The following is a 19700-nucleotide window of genomic DNA, read 5'->3' as shown; positions in this document are numbered from 1 at the left end:
CCTTCCGTATAAAGCTTCATATGGAGCCATCCCGATGCTAGCATGATGGCTGTTATTGTAGGCAAACTCCACCAAAGGTAGATGCTGCCTCCAAGAACCGCCAAAGTCCAGCACACACATTCTGAGCATATCTTCAATAGTCTGGATGGTCCTTTCTGACTGTCCGTCAGTCTGGGGGTGGAAGGCAGTACTGAAATCCAACCTAGTACCCATGGCATTCTGTAGACTCCGCCAAAACCTGGAGGTGAACTGGGGCCCTCTATCTGACACTATCGAAACAGGAACCCCATGCAGTCTAACGATCTCATCCACATATACCTGCGCCAACTTGTCCACAGAGTAGCCACTCCTGGCAGGAATGAAGTGAGCAGATTTGGTGAGTCTGTCCACAATCACCCATATGGAGTCCACTCTGTTGGACGTCGCTGGTAACCCTACTACGAAGTCCATAGCTATGTTTTCCCATTTCCATTCTGGAATCGGTAGCGGGTTAAGCATTCCAGCCGGCTTCTGATGTTCCAGCTTCACCCTCTGACACACTTCGCAGGCTGACACGAACTGTGCCACTTCTTTCTTCATAGCTGGCCACCAATAAACCTTCTTTAGATCTTGATACATCTTGGTGGCTCCGGGGTGAATGCTGTATTTTGCATTATGAGCCTCTCTCATAATGTCTCCTTTTAGCCCTATGTCATCTAGTACACATAGTCTGCTCCCATAGCGAAGGATCCCCTTGCTGTCGAATCTGAACTCACTACCATTGCCTGACTGAACAGTCCTGGCAATCTTCACTAACTCCGGGTCCTCATGCTGTTTCTGAGCCACCTGCTCCAGAAACACGGTTGCTACTCTCATCTGGGCCACCAAGGCACCTGTACCAGACAACTCCATCTGTAGACCTTCCTCAATAAGCTTGTAGAACTCCTTCACCACTGGCCTCCTCTCTGCCGATATGTGGGATAAACTGCCTAGTGACTTCCGGCTTAAGGCGTCTGCCACAACATTCGCCTTACCCGGATGGTACTGAATCTTGCAATCATAGTCACTCAGCAATTCTACCCACCTCCTCTGTCTCAAATTCAGATCTCTTTGACTCAAGATGTACTGCAGGCTCTTATGATCTGTAAAGATCTCACATTTTACCCCATAGAGGTAGTGCCTCCACATCTTGAGTGCAAAGATTACTGCTGCCATCTCTAGGTCATGTGTGGGGTAATTCAACTCATGCTTCTTTAGTTGCCTAGAAGCATAAGCAATCACCTTCTCATTCTGCATTAGTACACAACCCAGTCCCACACGGGACACATCACAAAAGACTGTAAAGTCCTCCTCACTAGATGGCAGAGCTAACACTGGTGCTGAAGTCAATCTCTTCTTAAGCTCTTCAAAACTCTCTTCGCACTGGTCGGTCCACAGAAACTTCTGATTCTTCCTGGTTAGTCTGGTCAGAGGAGCTGCTATCTTTGAGAAGTCCTGAACGAACCTCCTGTAGTAACCTGCCAAACCCAAGAAACTCCTGATCTCTGTCACTGAAGTGGGTCTAGGCCAGTTAGCTACAGTTTCTGTCTTCTTGGGGTCTACCTCAATCCCATTCTCTGACACTACATGCCCCAAGAACGAAATGCTCCTCAGCCAGAATTCACACTTAGAGAACTTGGCATACAAGCCATGTTCCCTCAAAGTCTGCAAGACCAACCGCAGATGATGGGCATGCTCCTCTGCATTCCTGGAATACACCAAGATATCATCTATGAAGACAATAACAAAGTGATCCAGGTATTGGCTAAACACTCTGTTCATGAGGTCCATGAATGCTGCAGGGGCGTTGGTTAACCCGAACGGCATTACAAGGAACTCAAAATGCCCATATCTGGTCCTGAAAGCTGTCTTCGGCACGTCCTCATCCCTTATCCTTAGCTGATGGTACCCCGATCTCAGATCTATCTTAGAGAAACAACCTGCTCCGGCTAGCTGGTCAAATAGATCGTCGATCCTAGGCAATGGGTACCTATTCTTGGTAGTGACTTTGTTCAACTGCCTGTAGTCGATACAAAGTCTAAGGGATCCATCCTTCTTCCTCACAAACAAGACCGGAGCACCCCAAGGTGAGGTACTCTGTCGGATGAAACCCTTTTCTACCAGCTCTTGCAATTGCTCTTTCAACTCCTTCAACTCGGCTGGAGCCATCCTGTAGGGAGGGATAGAGATCGGTCTAGTTCCAGGCACCAACTCTATCTCGAACTCTATCTCCCTAGCAGGTGGTAATCCTAGAAGCTCATCAGGAAAGACATCCTGAAACTCTCTGACAACTGGCACCGAGGCCGGCTCCCTGACCTGACTGTCTAGCTCTCTCACATGAGCTAAGTACCCCTGACATCCCTTCCTAAGCAACCTACGAGCCTGAAGAGCTGATATCAGACCTCTAGGTGTGCCCCTCTTGTCTCCTCTGAAGACGACCTCTAACCCGTTCTGATCTCTGAACCTGACTACCTTGTCCCTGCAGTCCAAGGTAGCACCATGGGTAGATAGCCAATCCATCCCTAGAATGACGTCAAAGTCTGTCAAATCTAGAACCACAAGGTCGGCGGAGAGGCATCTTCCCTCAACAAAAACTGGACTGTACTGGCAGACTGACACTGCCACCGACGGGTCACACTTGGGTCCACTGACCCATAGGGGACACTCTAACCCAGAGACTATCAGACCCAACCTCTCAACGGCTCTAGGAGCAATAAATGAATGAGATGCACCTGGGTCCATTAATGCATACACATCAGAACACCCAATGACGAGATTACCTGACACCACGGTGTTGGATGTGTTAGCCTCCTGCTGAGTCATGGTGAAGATCCTGGCTGGAGCTGATGGACCTTCACCTCGGGAACCAGAAGAAGAGGCTGCCCCTCTCCCTCTACCTCTGCCACTGCCCTGAGTTGTGGCTGGAACTGCTGGCTGTGCCACACTACCAGAAGCTGTCTGCTGGGGCTGGCCCATAAAAGGTGCTCTAGGACAATCCTGAGCCATGTGTCCCTCCTGTCCACATCTGAAACATGTGTTAGTCCCAGCTCGACACACTCCCCTGTGTGGTCTTCCACATCTCTGGCATTCTGTACCATCTGAGCCTGAGCTCGAGCCACCGCCAAATCCCAGACCGGATTTCAACTTGTTCCAAAACTTATTCTTCTTCGGCTTCCTGGTGGTGCTATCCCACCTCTTCTTTCCTGAGCTCTGAGAAGAGAACCCTGGTCCTCCTCTGCCTGGGGTCTTAACCACTGAAGATTGGGTCACTGACTGCCTCACTGACCCCTCAACTATAGCACTTGCCTCCATTCTTCGAGCCATATCCACCACAGTGTGGAAACTTTCTCTCTCAGCTGACTGAACCAACGAGGAGTACCTGGAATGCAGCTTCATAACATATTTCTTGGCTTTCTTCGTATCTGAATCTAGAGCTTGCCCTGAAAAAGGCAATAGCTCCAAGAATTTATCCGTGAACTCCTCTACACTCATGTGCTCTGACTGTCTCAGTTGCTCAAACTCAATCATCTTCAGTTCTCTAGAACTGTCTGGAAAAGCCCATCCAGCGAACTCATTCGCGAATTCTTCCCATGTCATACCATCTAGTCTCGGGTCCACATAACACTTGAACCATTCTCGTGCCTTCTTGCACTTTAAAGTGAACCCTGCCATCTGAATGGCCCTGCTGTCACTTGCCCCTAGCTCATCAGTTATTGTCTTCACTACTCTCAGATACTCAAAGGGGTCATCCCCTGACTTGTATTTGGGAGCATCTAGCTTGAGGTAATCTGTCATCTTTACCTTGCTCCCATCAGCTGAGCTAGGTCTAGGAGGTTGAGTAACTGGGGCTACTGGTTCTGTAGGTGGTGGAGGTGGAGGTGCAGCATTCCCCGAGGTGGGGTTTGCCGGGTTTGGATAGAAAGGTGAGGGTGGATAAGCTGGGTACTGTGTGTAAGGTGGATAGAAAGGTGGATAGGGCATGTAGGTAGGGTAAGGGTTAAAGCTGGAGTAATCCGATGTACCTCCCATCGGATACCCTGAACCCTGTGGGAAGGGTGGATAATGGGGTGGAAAACCATACCCCGAGGCCTGAACGCCTCCCTGAGACTCCCCTGTCCCTTCTTCCTGCATACTCACATCCAGGTTCCCATCCCTCCTCTGATCCTCTTCCATAACCTCCCTCACATCTGAAGAACTTCCTCCTCTATCAGTCCCCCTTCTGCTAGCATCAAAAGACCTTCTAGGGTCCCTTGACACTCTTTCTCTGTTGGCTCTACAAGACATTGCCCTAGGCAATGTAGGAGGACGGGCGCTCGTGCCCTCATCCTCGGGTGGCACTCCAGTCAATCTTGCCGATCGACGAGTTCCCCTCATCCTATTTTCTGAAAAACAGTACACATCAGGCAAGCATTAGCATCATATGGTTCATGTGGGCACACATGAACCCTCATCACATAAACATATCATAGCATCAATGCACATGTATATAATCATGGCAGTTCACATCATCATGTAAGACAGGACTCCACATCCTATCCTAGTGGACATGACCTTTCCTATTGTGCTTGACCTTCTATAACCTCTATGAGCCCGACACTCTAGGTCCGATCCTATGAACCTAGGGCTCTGATACCATTCTGTAACGACCCGAAAATCGGACCGCTACCGGCGCTAGGATCCGGGTCGACTTAAGGCCGCCAGGACCCGTAGCAAGCCAAACATATATCCTGGAAACCTGTTTAATCCCATACATGACCAAGAAAATACATAAAAATTCAAACCTTTCTTTCAAACATCCAACTCAACCTGAACATATACTGTACATAGTCATAATCATAATTATGATCCCTCTGTGGGACCTCAACAATGCCTCAAAGGGCAAATACATCATGAGATGAGTTGACTTCCATAACATTGTAAAACATTTTGATCATGTAATAAAAGGGATACCTCAATACATAATGTCAAGCACAATATCTAATCCTCAATATCAATACACATAACATAACTATAACATACTGAAATCTCTTACATTAAATAATAATACAACTGTCATGTCCACAACTAACTATTACATATACACTTCATATCTCTGGCTAACCTCCTGGTCTACCCTGTACCTGCACATCTGGGGTTAGGGGAGAGGGGTGAGCTACAAAGCCCAGTGAGCAGAATAGAGAAAACATATATTAAAATTTCATGCCATTATGTAATGCAACACATCACAACAAATCACATCTCGGATGGTATTGTCACCAATAGTCCTCTACATAGTCCAACTGTGCCGGGACGTAGAATGGGTACAACCGGTCTTTCCCTTAACATAACATATCATACAGTCCAACTGTGCCAGGGACGTAGAATGGGTACAACCTGGACTTCCTCTTACATCGTGCCAGGGACGTAGAATGGGTACAACCTGGACTTCCATACCATATCTCATGCCGTAGCATCATCATATCATATGAGGACTAAGGATCATCCAATGACCAATCCACATCAACATCATAAATGCAATGCAACATATTCGTGAATACTAATGCAAACAACCTACTATATCTCATGGCATTCATGATGCATGGATCATGCTCAAATTTCATATTTCATTTATTTTAAAACTTAAGGTTTATTCCACTCACCTCTGGCTAGCTCTGACAAACTCTGTAGCAGCTGGCTCACTGCTGGGGTCCTCGGTTCCTCGGGTCCGAACCTACACAGGTGGACTCCAATGAGGGACCAAACATACATAAACATAACTCTAATATACTCCCCAAAAACCCCCTAAAACATCATGAAATAATCATAGAAATACATGCATGAAATGGCTGAACAGGGCACTTTCGGCGGCAGGTTCGGCGGCCGAAAGTCCCTCCAGAGCCGAAAGTCAGGCAGGTTCGGCGGCACCTTCGGCGGCCGAAACTTCCAGACAGAGACGAAACTCATACATGTTCGGCGGCACCTTCGGCGGCCGAAAGTCCCAGACAGAGACGAAAGTCTCCTTTCGGGGGCAACTTCGGCAGCCGAAAGGCCTGCCTCACCAGCCATGTTCGGCGGCCGAAAGCTCCTTCGGCTGCCGAACCTGGTTTCTGCCAAAGGGCAGAAACTTTGGCTCCTCTATGCGCATTTGCCTCCCAACTCTCAAATCATGCATAAACTCAACCAAAAAATGCAAAAATACATACAATGGTTCCTAGGGGCCTCAAACTAACTTAAACCCCAACTACAACACACAAGGACAACACAAATCAACATACATTGTTCATCAAAACATCAAAACCCATAAACTCATCAACAAGCCTAAACATGCATCTCTACCCATAAAACAACTTAATGCTTGTTTAAAACACATAACAAGGGTGGATCTGAGCTTACCTCTTGAAGGAACGAGAGGAAAGGCGATCCTAGCTTGGAGATGGAGAGATTGAGCTCTTTGAACCTCCAAGTACCCAAAACTTGCTCTTTACTCACAGATCTTCAAAACAGAAGTTAAAACCCGTGAAAACCATGGAAGATCTAAGGAAAACACTCAAGATCGAGTGAGGGGTGGCGGAGACTCACCTTGGCCGACAACGGGGGAGAAAAAGCTCGCCCGTGCGGACCTAAGGGACCCTTTTATAGGTGGCTGGTCAGGCCACGTTCGGGGGCCGAATGTGCCTCCGCATGCATGCCATGTTCGGCGGCCGAACTTGAGGTTCGGCGGCCGAACCTGGACTGCCCTCACTCATGCTTTCGGGGGCCTAACGTGCCTCCAAAACGCATGCATGTTCGGCGGCCGAACTTGACTTTCGGCGGCCGAACCTGGGTTTTCCTCCAAAGACTTTTTATGCAAAAACTCATTAAATCTCATACTTAAAACCATTAAGAACATGAAAACATTTTTATAAAACATGATTCTACCCTTCTAGAGGTCTCCGACATCCGAGATTCCACTGGACGGTAGGAATTCCGATACCGGAGTCTAGCCGGGTATTACAAAGGTACATATGGTTATTTTTTTAAACCTCCTAAACAACGAAATAGAGACATTGTATGGTTTAAATGTCAAGGGTAGAGTCACATTGCTTCTGAATGCCCTAATAGGAAAATAATGTTCTTAAAAGGTAATGAGGTTGTTTTTGAATTTGAACATGATAGTGATTCTGATGGTAGTGAGTTGAGTATGCCCCCTTTAGAAGATTTTTCTGATGTTGATAAAGGTGTTGAATATGCTGTTAAAGGTGAATCTTTGGTTGCTAGGTGTGTATTAAACTTGAATGTAAAAGAAGAGAGTTTAGAGTAAAGGGAGAGCATATTTCACACTAGAAGTTTAATAGGTGGTAAAGTTTGTAACATAATAATAGATGGGGGAAGTTGTGCAAATGTAGCTAGTACCACTTTGGTTGAGAAGTTGGGGCTGAAGTGAGAGAAACACCCTACTCTATATAGGCTACAATGGTTGAATGATAGTGAAGAAGTTAGAGTTACTAAGAGGGTAGTAGTAGCTTTTTCAATTTGGAGGTATAAGGATGATGTTATTTGTGATGTTGTACCTATGCAAGCTGGCTACACGTTATTGGGTAGGCCTTGACAATTTAATAGGCATGTTATACATGATTGTTATAGGAACAGGTATACATTTGAGTATAATGGTACTAAAATCACACTTGCTCCTTTATCCCCTAAAGAAGTTTATGATAATCAAGTCAAAATGCAGCAAAGTGCTTGTGTGGGTTTAGGTAGCAAGCAAAAGAAGAATGAAGAAATAAAAGAGGCCAATAAAGAAAAGAATAAAGATAAAAGCCCGAAGGTGAGTAATTGCACAAGTGAGGAAAAGAAAGTGAGATGTGCAGGAGAACAAGTTAGTTAGTGATGAAAAGAAAAGGAATGAAAATAGAGAAAATGAAAAGAGTGAAATGGTCAAGAAAGAACAAGGCTTTTATGCAAAAGAGAGAGCTAAAGAGTATATGTTTAGGCAAGAAAGCAATGGTTTTGATTCGATTTAAGGAAATTTTGTTTACTAACACTGACCTTAACCTCGAGTTGCCTAGTGTTTTTTCCACTTTATTATAGGAATTTAATGATATTTTTCCTAAAGAAGTAACCCACAGGTTACTACCCAAAAGAGGAATAGAGCATCAGATTGATTTTATACCAAGAGAACAAATTTCAAATCGACCAGCTTACCGAAGCAACTTGAAGGAGACAGAGGAGATGCAAAGGTAAATTGTAACGACCCCAAAATGGACCGTCACCAGCGCTAGGATTCAGGTCGGCTTAAGGCCGCCAGAACCCGTAGCAAGCCTGCTACTCTTGATGTGGTTTGTCTGTGTTATGACGCATTCCATGAGATCATATTTTACTGGATTGTTTTACTGTTCTACTCACTGGGCTATAGAGCTCATCCCACTCCCTTAACCCCAGTTTTGCAGGTTCAGTGTACAGTGTACAGGGACAGTCCAGCAGAGTACAGAAAGAGTAAAGAGATTTGTAATAGCTTAGAGTGGACATGTAATATTTAAGAGATGTAATAGTTGTGTATAAAGTTAGAAATGTGCTTGACTTCGTGCTGTATGTTTTGTACATGATCTGTATATGTATATAGGTTTTCCTGTATGTGAAAATCAGGCTTAACAGGTATGAGTTAACCCATCTAGAACAAGCTCTAATCAGGGGTACAGAGTACAGAGTACAGAGATAGTGCATGCACAGGTTAAGCCTTGGGTCAGAAAAGAGTTTACCCGGCTAGAATCCGACACCGGAATGCCCGTCGTCCGGTGGAATCCGGGGTGTTGGAAAGAAGGGTAGGATTTATGTTTTTTCTTAAGTCTTATGATGTGTTTTCAGGTTTTTTAAGTTAAATGGATTTGCGTTTTGAAGAGAAAAGTCCATGGGGACTTTTGCCACATTCGGCCGCCGAAGGTAAGTTCGGCCGCCGAAAGTGCCCAATGTTCGGCTTCCGAACTTCAGGTTCGGCCCCCGAATGTTGCATGGTTTTGCATGTGATTCGGCAGCCGAAGCTGAGTTGCTCAGCCAGCTATTGTGCATTCCTTAGTCAGCATTTTGGACAGGTGTTATCTCCAAATTGTTGCCAGAAGCTTGGCCACGTCCCCCATGATTCATCTGCAAGCTTTTTAGTAGCTCATGCAGAGGTTTGTTGTTTTTCTAAGGTTTTGACGGTTGTGAAGTTAAAAAGTTAAGTGTTTTGAGTTTAGTGAGGTTGAAGAAGAGTTGATCCATTTTCTTTGTTCAGATCGTTCATCTTCTTGTTTACAGGAGGTACGTGAAGATCTTGAATTTGTTTTAATGGTTTATAGAAGTTTGAGAGAGGTTTGGTTAGAGATGATGCATGCTTAGGGTAAAAAGGGATGTTTTTGATGGTTTATGCATGACAGCATGATTGTGTGTTCTGTTTGATGTGTTTGTTGGGGTTTTAGGTAGTTTTGGACCCCTTTGTACATATACTTGAGTATATGTGTGGAGAGGAGTTGAAGTAGGCATGTTTTGAGAGGTTGAAGGGATGGAGGAGCTTGTTTGCCATCGGGGCTGAGTTCTGGATGAACTCAGGTTCGGCAGCCGAAGGTGCATTCGGCCGCCGAACCTCTTGCATGGTGGCTTTGGCCGTCACAGCTTGCCCCCGAGAGTTTTGATGTTCGGCTCTGTTTGGGGGATTCGGCCGCCGAAGGTGCCGCCGAAGGTTAGAGACTTTCGTCTCTGGAGTGCCTTTTGGCCCCCGAAACTCGCCCCCGAAAGGGTTCGGCAGCCGAAAGTGGAAGTTCGGCCGCCGAAGGTGCTTGAGTTTCGTCTCTGGAGAGGACTTTCGGCCGCCAAACCTGCCGCCGAAAGTGTTCTGTCCAGCTTTCCTTTGCATGCTTTGCATGGATGTTAAAGTGAGTTTAAGGGGATTCTTGGGAAGTTTAATAGAGTTGGCTAGAAGCTAGTTTGGTCCCTCATTTGCATTTATCTGTACTGTACAGACCAGAGGAACCAGAGAGAGCAGCAGTGAGTACTGCTCCAGAGTTTTCAGAGCTTGCAGAGTCAGTCTAGTTAGCCAGAGGTGAGTGGAACTAAACTTAACTCTTTTGCTTGCACAATGGAATGTTTTAGCATATCTCATGCATCATGACTAGATGAGTTGTTTGCAAAAGGATATGTGAGAGTGAGCCTGAGTTCTTGTGCAGTACCAGTTCTTTTAGTACCAAAGAAAGATGAAACTTGGAGAATGTGTGTATTATTGGGTTGTCAATAAAATTATTGTAAAGTATCGCCTTCCTATTCCTATATTAGATGACATATCGGATGAATTGCATGGTGCATGTGTCTTCAATAAAATTGATTTAAAAGTAGCTATCATGAAATTAGGATGTAAGATGGGGATGAGTGGAAAATTGCATTTAAGACTAAATATGGATTGTATGAGTGGTTAGTAATATCTTTGGGTTATCAAATGCACCTAGTACTTTCATGTGCTTAATGATAATGTCTTGCGTGAGTTTCTTGGCAAATTTGTGGTTGTATACTTTGATGACATTCTGATTTATAAGGCTTGGGTAATCATATCTTGCATATGAAGGCTATTTTGAATGTGCTTAGGAAATAGAAATTATATGCAAACCTTAAGAAGTGTTCATTTTGCATGAATAAAGTTGTATTCTTAGATTTTGTGATGAGTTCAAAGGGAGTTGAGGTAGACTCTAAAAAGGTAAAGACTATCCAAGAAAAGAATGTTAGTGAGGTGAGAAGCTTCAATGGTTGGCAAGTTTTTATAGGCAATTTGTTAAGGATTTTTCTACTATTATTGCTCCACTAAATGAGCTTGTTGAAAAGAATATTGCGTTGAAATGGGGTAAAGGACAGGAAAATGTATTCTACACTTTAAAAGAGAAGTTATATACTGCACCTATTTTGTGTTTACATGATTTTTCTAAGTCTTTTGAAATTGAATGTGATGCTTCTAGAATTGATATAGGGGCTATTTTGATGCAGGAAAATCAATCATGGTATATTTCAGTGAGAAGTTGAATGGACCAGTTCTAAATTACTCCACTTATCACAAGGAGTTCTATACTTTAGTAAGGGCTCTTGAAGTTTGGGAACATTGTTTGCTGCCAAAGGAGTTTGTCATACATAGTGATCATTAATCCCTCAAGTACTTGAAATATTTTGAAAAGGCAAGCAAAGTTGGTGGAGTATTTTGAAATATTCTCATATGTGATTAAGTACAAGTAAGGAAAAAATAATATTGTTGCTGATGCACTATCAAGAAGGTACGCTTTGATTTCTATGCTTAGCTCAAAATTACTTGGCTTTAAGCATTGAAAAGAATTGTACGCTAATAACTCTGATTTTGGTGATGTGTATGAACCTTGTGAATATGCTGCATTCAACAAGTTCTATAGGCATAAGGGATTTCTTTTAGGAGTAAACAATTACGAATTACTATATGTTCTATTAGAGAATTCTTTATGAGGGAATCCCATAGTGAAAGGCTAATGGGACATTTTAGGGTTCAAAAGACCTTAGATATGCTTAATGAACATTTTTATTGGTCAAATATGAGAAAATTTGTTGAAAAAATTTGTTGAAAAAATTTGTGTAAAGTATATTGCATGTAAACAAGTTAAGTCTAAGTTTATGCCTCATGGTTTGCATACACCCTTACTTGTGTCTAATGAACCTTAGACTGACATATCTATAAACTTTGTTTTGGGTTTTTTCTAGGACTAGGAAGGGAAGGAATAGTATATTTATTGTTGTGGCTAAATGATCAAATGTAATTTTTGTTAGTGTATTTGTCCTAGGCCATTAGCTTGGACCTTTTTGTATATCATTTTGATTATTAATAAAAGAGGTTTTATTATTATTATTATTTGTTTGCATGTTACATAATAATGATTAACATCTTTGGTTACTTATTATTATGGTGATAATAATAAAATATGACTAGTATGATTATTGATTGATAATCATGAGATGATTATGTATATGTTGATATAATTCAATAATTATAGATACTTGTTAGAGAACAAAGTATTGGATGAACCCGCATTGAGATCACTACATAGATTATTGTCATAAGTGAATCTCAAAGTAGTTATGTCTTAATCCTTTGACTTGAGATAGTCATAGTTTCCAACATAAGGACTATTATGTTTTGATATAACCAAATATTGTCTTTAATCGAATAATCATAAAGGTTATGATTAAGCATAATAGAAATTATGTAGAGGATATTGAACAATCAAGATAGAATTTGTCCCTCTCTTTGAGAGAGATATCTTTTGGGCCCCTCGATAAGTGAGACTGAGAAATGTATGGGCGTGTTCAAATGAATTGATAGTGCGATCAATATTATTTGGTTTTATCAATCTACTTAGAGATCGAGAAATCATAAGTTTGAACATTATAAGTTTGACATTGACCATGACTTATGTTCAAACTAGATATTGTGTGACAAATGGATTAATACATGTTCTATTTATTAGGCTTTATCGAACTATCAATCCTCATATTAATTGGGTAGTCAATGTCTTGCTAGAGACTGCTTATGATTTATGGGCCTTGTGGGACTGGGCCTATTGCTAATCAATATGAGTCTATTGGGTCACACACAAAAGAATGTCGTTGATATGCTATATCATATTAATAGGTTAAAAGCCCATTAGTATAATTAATAATAATAATAAAGATGTTATTATTATTAATATTAATTATTTATTAATATAAGATAATAATATTTAAAAGATCTGCAATCTATTTGTAACTGTTACAGATAAAGGATTTTTTTGTATTTTTTATAAAGGGACTTATCACATAGATATTTAAGTATCTGCGAGATTGTGATAGTTGGTTATAAACACAACTCTTTTATGAAAAAAAGTGTGAGAAAACAAAAGATTGAAAAACGAATAAAACTTCTTCTGCGAATTGTGGGAGTAAGATTTTTGGAGTGATCGTTTTGCTGGACTGCAGATTGGGGAACACATAGCTTATCCTTCTGTTGAGAGAGTTAGCACTCTAGACGGAAAGCGTTCGTGTGGATACCATTGAGGGTGTTCGTTTCAGAAGCAGTACCATCAGTCCGAAACTGTATCTTCTCGTCTAGTCTAACAATTTAGTCTTTTATCATTATTTTCGAAAGAAACGAAGTACTCGGAAGAGATTTTTTCCGCTGCGTGTTTTGGGTTGCAAGTATTTTTTGGTTATATTTCACAGAACAGCAAAAGAGAAGTGGATTTGATAAAAAGTTGTTAAAAAGGCGTTGAAATTGACTTGACCAACAATTTGGATAAACCCACCGAATGATCATACTTCACAGAAGCTAGGAATTGCTCAGACCCGCGAGCTAAGTTAACCATATTCAAATGGTGAATTTGACCAGCAATTTGCCCAAACCACTGGAAAAATCAACAGTCTACACAGAACCTGACAATGAATGGAAAAATTTCAAATTTGAAAATAAGAAGAGCAGGTCTCCTCATTAAATGCCGCGGGACCCACTCGATTTTTTCTCTTTCAATGCAGCACGATATCCTTCATAAATTAAGGAGTTCTCTCCTTGGAAGAGACATATTAAAAGAAGGATTCCTAATTTAAAGCAAAGAAGAATTTATATTCCCAAAAGAACTTTACTAGGGTTAAGCACCTATTTAAGCCTATTTTTGTGGACAACCGCAGATCATCATCATCTATCTCTCTTCCGCTGATTCTCTCTTCTTCTTTTGTATTTTCTTTTAAAGTCATGAGTGACTAAACTCTTTAGTTGGAGTTAGGTTGAAATTTCAGTTTATACATGGATTATGAAATCTAAACATAAATATTCGTCTTTTATTGTTTCAATATTTATACAAATTCAGTCCTGCCGCAACAAATACACCAGCTGCTGTACCAGAAGTACCCAACCAAATACCTGCAGTGGGTAGAGTAGAACTAGTAGAGGTTGAATTTGAAGTTGAACACATTGAAGTAAGAGCTCCAATGGCACAAGAGAGAACTTTTCGTGAATTAGCAACCCCCGTGAGTGATTAAGCACCATTATGCATCACTTTCCCTCCTTTAACAGTGCCTTTTGAGCTAAAAATCATATTGATTCACCTACTTCCAAAATTTAGAGGTCTAGAAAATGAGAATCTACAAAAACATCTCAAAGAATTCCATATTGTTTGCTCAATTATGAGGCCTCAAGATATAACCGAAGAACATGTTAAACTAAGAGTTTTTCCCTTCTCCCTTGATGATTTGGCCAAAAACTAGTTATTCTACTTACCACCTGGGTCCATTACCTTATGGGCTGGGATGGTGAGAGGCTTCTTGAGTAAATACTTCCTAACCTCAAAGGCCATTGGCATCATGAGAGATATTAGTGGTATCAAGCAAAAGGATTTTGAAGAGCTATATGAATACTCAAAAAGATTCAAACGGTTGTGCATAAGCTGCCCTTAACATGACATCTCCGATAAATCCCTTATTGTATACTTCTATGGTGGTTTGTTACCTTTTGAAAGGAGATTGATTAATGCAGCATGTGGAGATCAATTAAGGACAAGACACCCCAGGCCATAAGAAACCTAATCTCTACCATGGCAGCAGCCTCAAAGCAATATGAAGATCATAAGGAACCACCTAGGAGAGTTAATGAGGTAAGTACATCTTCCTTGGCCTCACATATTGCTGATTTAACATCTATTTTATAGAGTTTGGTTGTAGGTCAAGCTCTATAAGCTCATCAAGCTCAGCAAGTAAGACCCTAAAGGATCTGTGCTATGGTAGGATACCCAACTGACATGTGTCATTCTCTTTAAGATGATGAGTAGGAAGTCAATGCCATTGGGGGATTTAATGGCCAGAGAAAATATGATCTATACTCCAACACTTACAACCTAGGTTGGAGATAGCACTCAAATTTTAGTTATGCAAGGGCAAATAAATTTCAAAACTATCAGCAAAGGAATTCTACCCAAACAGCTGCTCAAAAATTAGGTGTACCTCTAAAAGAGACCATGAGATCTCTAGCAAACATAGTTCAGAACCTAGAGCAACAAACACCCATAGGGATGTCCCCGTACCAATTAGTTTATGAAAAAGCATGTCACTTACCTGTTGAGCTAGAACACAAAGCCTATCGGGCTATTAAAAGCTGCACTCTTAGCATTAATGAGGCAGGTTCATATAGGAGGTTGCAACTTCAAGAATTGAAAGAGTTAAGGCGTGATGCATATGACACTTCCTAGAATTACAAGGCCAGAACTAAAACTTTACATGACAACCTTATTTTCGGGAAGCAGTTCAATGTTGGCAACAAGGTTGTAATACCCGGCTAGAGTCTGGCATCGGAATTCCTGTCGTCCGGTGGAATCCAGGATGTTGGAATTATCTAGAAGGGTAAGATTTATGGTGTTCTACAGTAATATAGTATGTTCTACAGTAATATTGTTTTTATTGACGATATCTTAGTGTATTCCAGAGATGCAGAGGAGCATGCCCAGCATCTGAGGATAGTTCTGCAGACACTGAGAGAGCATGGTTTGTATGCCAAGTTCTCTAAGTGTGAGTTTTGGTTGAGGAGCATTTCCTTCTTGGGACACGTGGTATCAGCAGAAGGGATTGAGGTAGACCCCAAGAAGATAGAGGCTATAGCTAACTGGCCCAGACCCATGATAGTGACTGAGATTAAAAGCTTTTTGGGACTGGCAGGTTACTACAGGAGGTTCGTTCAGGACTTCTCGAAAAAGAGTTTTTGCAAGAAAAGAACCAAGACAGAAAAGCCAGGTTCGGCCGCCAAAGGTGACATTCGGCCGCCGAACATGCATGGCTTTCGGTTTCACGTGTGGCCGCCGAAGGTGGTCTGGCCAGCCACCTATAAAAGGCCCTCAAGCGGTGGAAGGATAAGCATCCGCCTGCCTCAAATTCAGCTCTCTCTAGCTCAAGATGTACTGTAAACTCTTGTGATCAGTGAAGATCTCGCATCTAACCCCATAGAGGTAATGCCTCCACATCTTGAGTGCAAAGATAACTGCTGCCATCTCGAGGTCATGGGTGGGGTAATTCAACTCGTGCTTCTTCAACTGTCTCACTCTCTGAGTACCTGTAAAATCTCATACATGGTCATACATGTTCTGTGAAAATAAAAACTTTTCTCTGGGCCAAGGCTTAACCTGTGCATGCACTATCTCTGTCCTCTGTACCCCTGACTAGAGCTTGCTCTAGATGGGTTAATTATCTTGTGGTGTAAATCTTTTGTATACATGGTCTGTGTATAGAACTGTTTTACAGAGTATGTGACAAACCAGGCTTAACAGGTGTAAATCTTTTGTATACATGGTCTGTGTATAGAACTGTTTTACAGAGTATGTGACAAACCAGACTTAACAGGTATGAATTAACCCATCTAGAGCAAGCTCTAATCAGGGGTACAGAGTATAGAGATAGTGCATGCACAGGTTAAGCCTTGGCCCAGAGAAAAGTTTTTATTTTCACAGAAAATGTATGACCATATATGAGATTTTACAGGTACTCAGAGAGTATAGCAGGCTTGCTACGGGTTCTGGCGGCCTTATGCCGATCTGAATCCTAGTGCCGGTGACGGTCCATTTTAGGGTCGTTACAAAGGTTTTACTTTTCGATTCACATTTAAAAGTATTTCCAAGAAAACTAAGATCCCGTTAGATAGGACCCTTCGTTATTGAACACATTTTTCCCTATGGTGCTGTGGAAATTTGAAGTTTAGATACAGGAGAAATTTTTAAAGTCAATGGACATCGCTTGAAGCCATATTACGAAGAGTTTGCAGTTCAAGTTGTTGAGGACATCCTGACTGTGCGGTTGTCGAAGCCGGTCAAAAATAATCTTTTCAGTTATCAACAATCTTACAACTGCAGATAGTGGTGAAATGATCGAATCCACAGGGAATTAATACTTACCTATCTTTCTTATCAAGACCAAGAAAACAAACTGAAAGCAAAATAAAAGTAAACTGCAAGTAAGGTGAAAAGGGGGGTTTGAGATTGATTCAATTAAACTAATGAGGAAAGCAATGAAGTAAGCGAATAATAAAAATAAAGAGATTCAAATATGAGAAAAGCTCTAGTTGAAGAATTAGATCCACTTCAGTTGTTGGGATTGATCATTGATACTTAGTTTCCTTTGTTTGATTCAATAAATTATTTATGGAGATGGAAGATGCTTCTCACCACCATATCTCTCCTTGAGCATAAATTAATTAGGGAACGTCTCTAACCAATCACTAATCAACAAGTTGCCAAGGAATATCCTTGGGCCTTAGGCATCTAACAACTGTCAATTGCATTAAGAAATAGAGAGACCTAATTCTAGCTACCCAAACGCATGGTGATATCGCTTGATCATGCAATTTCCTTAGTTTTTACACCAAGAGTTACTTATATTTGAACAATCCAAGCAATTACGGACTTAAAACTATTCAAACTAACAATTTATTACCTTGCAATCAAGAATCAATTGGCCATATTGATCAAAATAACAAAGCAACAATGGAATTAAGCATGAGATTGCATGAATATTGAAAAACAAAATATAAACAATGTGTGTTCAGATCTCCCAATCCATAAAACAACTAAAGTATCAACCAATCTTCAACTAGAATAAAGGGTTTGAGCTACTCATAGCTGAAACAAAACCAAAAATAGAAGAAAGAAGAAGAGAAGAAGGTGGCCGGCGGCCTTAGAGTGCAAAGGGAGGTCTTACGCCGAATTGAAGAGAGAAGAGAGGGAGAGTGTGGGGCGGCACCTTGAAGAGATCTTTTATAGTGTTTATGTGCTGCCCTAGGTCTTCCTTGCTGCCCTAGGTCTTCCTTGCTGCCCTTGCCGCCCAAGTTGGTCTTCCTTGCTGCCCTTGTCGCCCAAGTTGCATTGATGAGGTGGAGCCTCTTTTTGAATTTTGAATTTTGAATGTGTAAGACTTGAGAGGCAAGTATGTATTCTTGAGATTTGACTTCCTAAACAAGCTGAATTTTGAATTTTGAATGCTCTTGAAGATTAAAAATTTGAATTTCAAATTACTTTCCTTATTTATCTCCTCTTCAGTTGCAACTTGGCATGCTTGCTCTCCTTTGTTCTATTTTAGACAGTTTTAAGGGCATTTTCTCCAAATTACCTCTTTACAACATTTTCTGCAAAATAAGATCAAAATCACAAAATTAGGCAGAAAAAGTGTAAATTAACATTAATAACATCATGATAAAATGGTCTAAATTTGGACTGATCAATAGGTAGTCTAGTTTGTTGTTGAAATACATGAGGGTATGATTCTCCTTTGTATGAGATACATAGGAAACCTAGAGAATTTAGGTGTGAATCCTCAAAATTACACAATCACAATCATGTTGCATTTTTTAAGGGTTCTAAGGTATAGAACGTACTTTAGAGCTTCTCCTTTAGACTCATGACACGTAGTCTAGGTTTTTAATCACACAATCATATTGCATTTTTTCAAGAGTTTTAAGGTACATACACACCTTAGAGCTTATCCCCTAGACTCAGAATAGGTAGTCTAGATTTTTTAATCAAATCATATTGCATTTTTTTAGAGTTCTAAGGTACATGGTATGCCTTACAGCTTTTTCATTAAGCTTAAGATATGTAGTCTTGGTTTTTTTGAACTACATGAGGTTTTGATTTTTTCAGAATAGGAGACACGTAGGAAGTCCAAGAGATTCTAGGTGAAAACCTTAAAAGCGAAGTCATTCGAGTTAATTGCACAAGTCTTCATGTGGTTCAAACAAACTGGGTGAGTCATAGAAGGTAATGAATTTAAACCTCGTACTGTATTATGATACTTTGACGAGCCTTAGATATCCTCCCGTTTTCGCCAAAATGAAAGACAAATTGTAAACCCTTATTTTTTGTACAGAAGTACATACACATTTGTGACTGTCCAAAGATGAGAATCACACCATCGTCCTAGTACATTTAAAATTAATTTTTAGAAATATAGAAAGATATTGTACGTTATGAAAATATAATAAGAATAATTAAAAAAATAAAAATAAAAATGATAAAATCAAAAAAATAATTTATTCAGATAAATAAAATTAATTAAATAATTAAATTAAGAAAAGAATTAAATTAAAAAAAAAAAGAAAAAATGAGTTGAAATAAAAGATGAACAAAAAGGAAAAAAAAAAAAGAAATTTAAAGGAGCCCCCCGCCTCCTTACATAATAACAATAATAATAATAATAATAATAATTTATTTTCTTTTTTTTTCTCTTTCTATTTAAACTTTTTTTTAAAAAAAATCTGAATTATAATATTTTTCTCCCTGACTCCTTATCGTGACAATCACAGTCACACAATTTGCTCTAAGAAAATTAAAAAACAAGTCTTCCTCTTCATGTTTTCAAGCCACCTCTTTAGATTTTTTTTCTTTTTTATTTTTTTATTCTCAAAATAATATATTAAAATAAATAATTTTAAAACATAATTTTTTTTGCATATCCTTAAATTTATTTGAGTGTATTGGATAACTCTCTAATTAATGTAAAAATTTAAACGCAATATAAATTTTGTGCATAAAATTATGAGAATAATTAAATCTATATAGACTTTCTATTCTATTTGGATGGATTATGACACTCAAAATACTTTTTTTATATTATTCACAAAACTCCCTTTCAATTTGTATATATTAATTATATTTTTTTATTCACAAAACTCCCTTCAATTTGTATTT

This window comes from Manihot esculenta, chromosome 4 (assembly GCF_001659605.2).
Source record: "Manihot esculenta cultivar AM560-2 chromosome 4, M.esculenta_v8, whole genome shotgun sequence".
Taxonomy (NCBI): Eukaryota; Viridiplantae; Streptophyta; class Magnoliopsida; order Malpighiales; family Euphorbiaceae; genus Manihot; species Manihot esculenta.
This window is presented reverse-complemented; position numbering follows the sequence as displayed.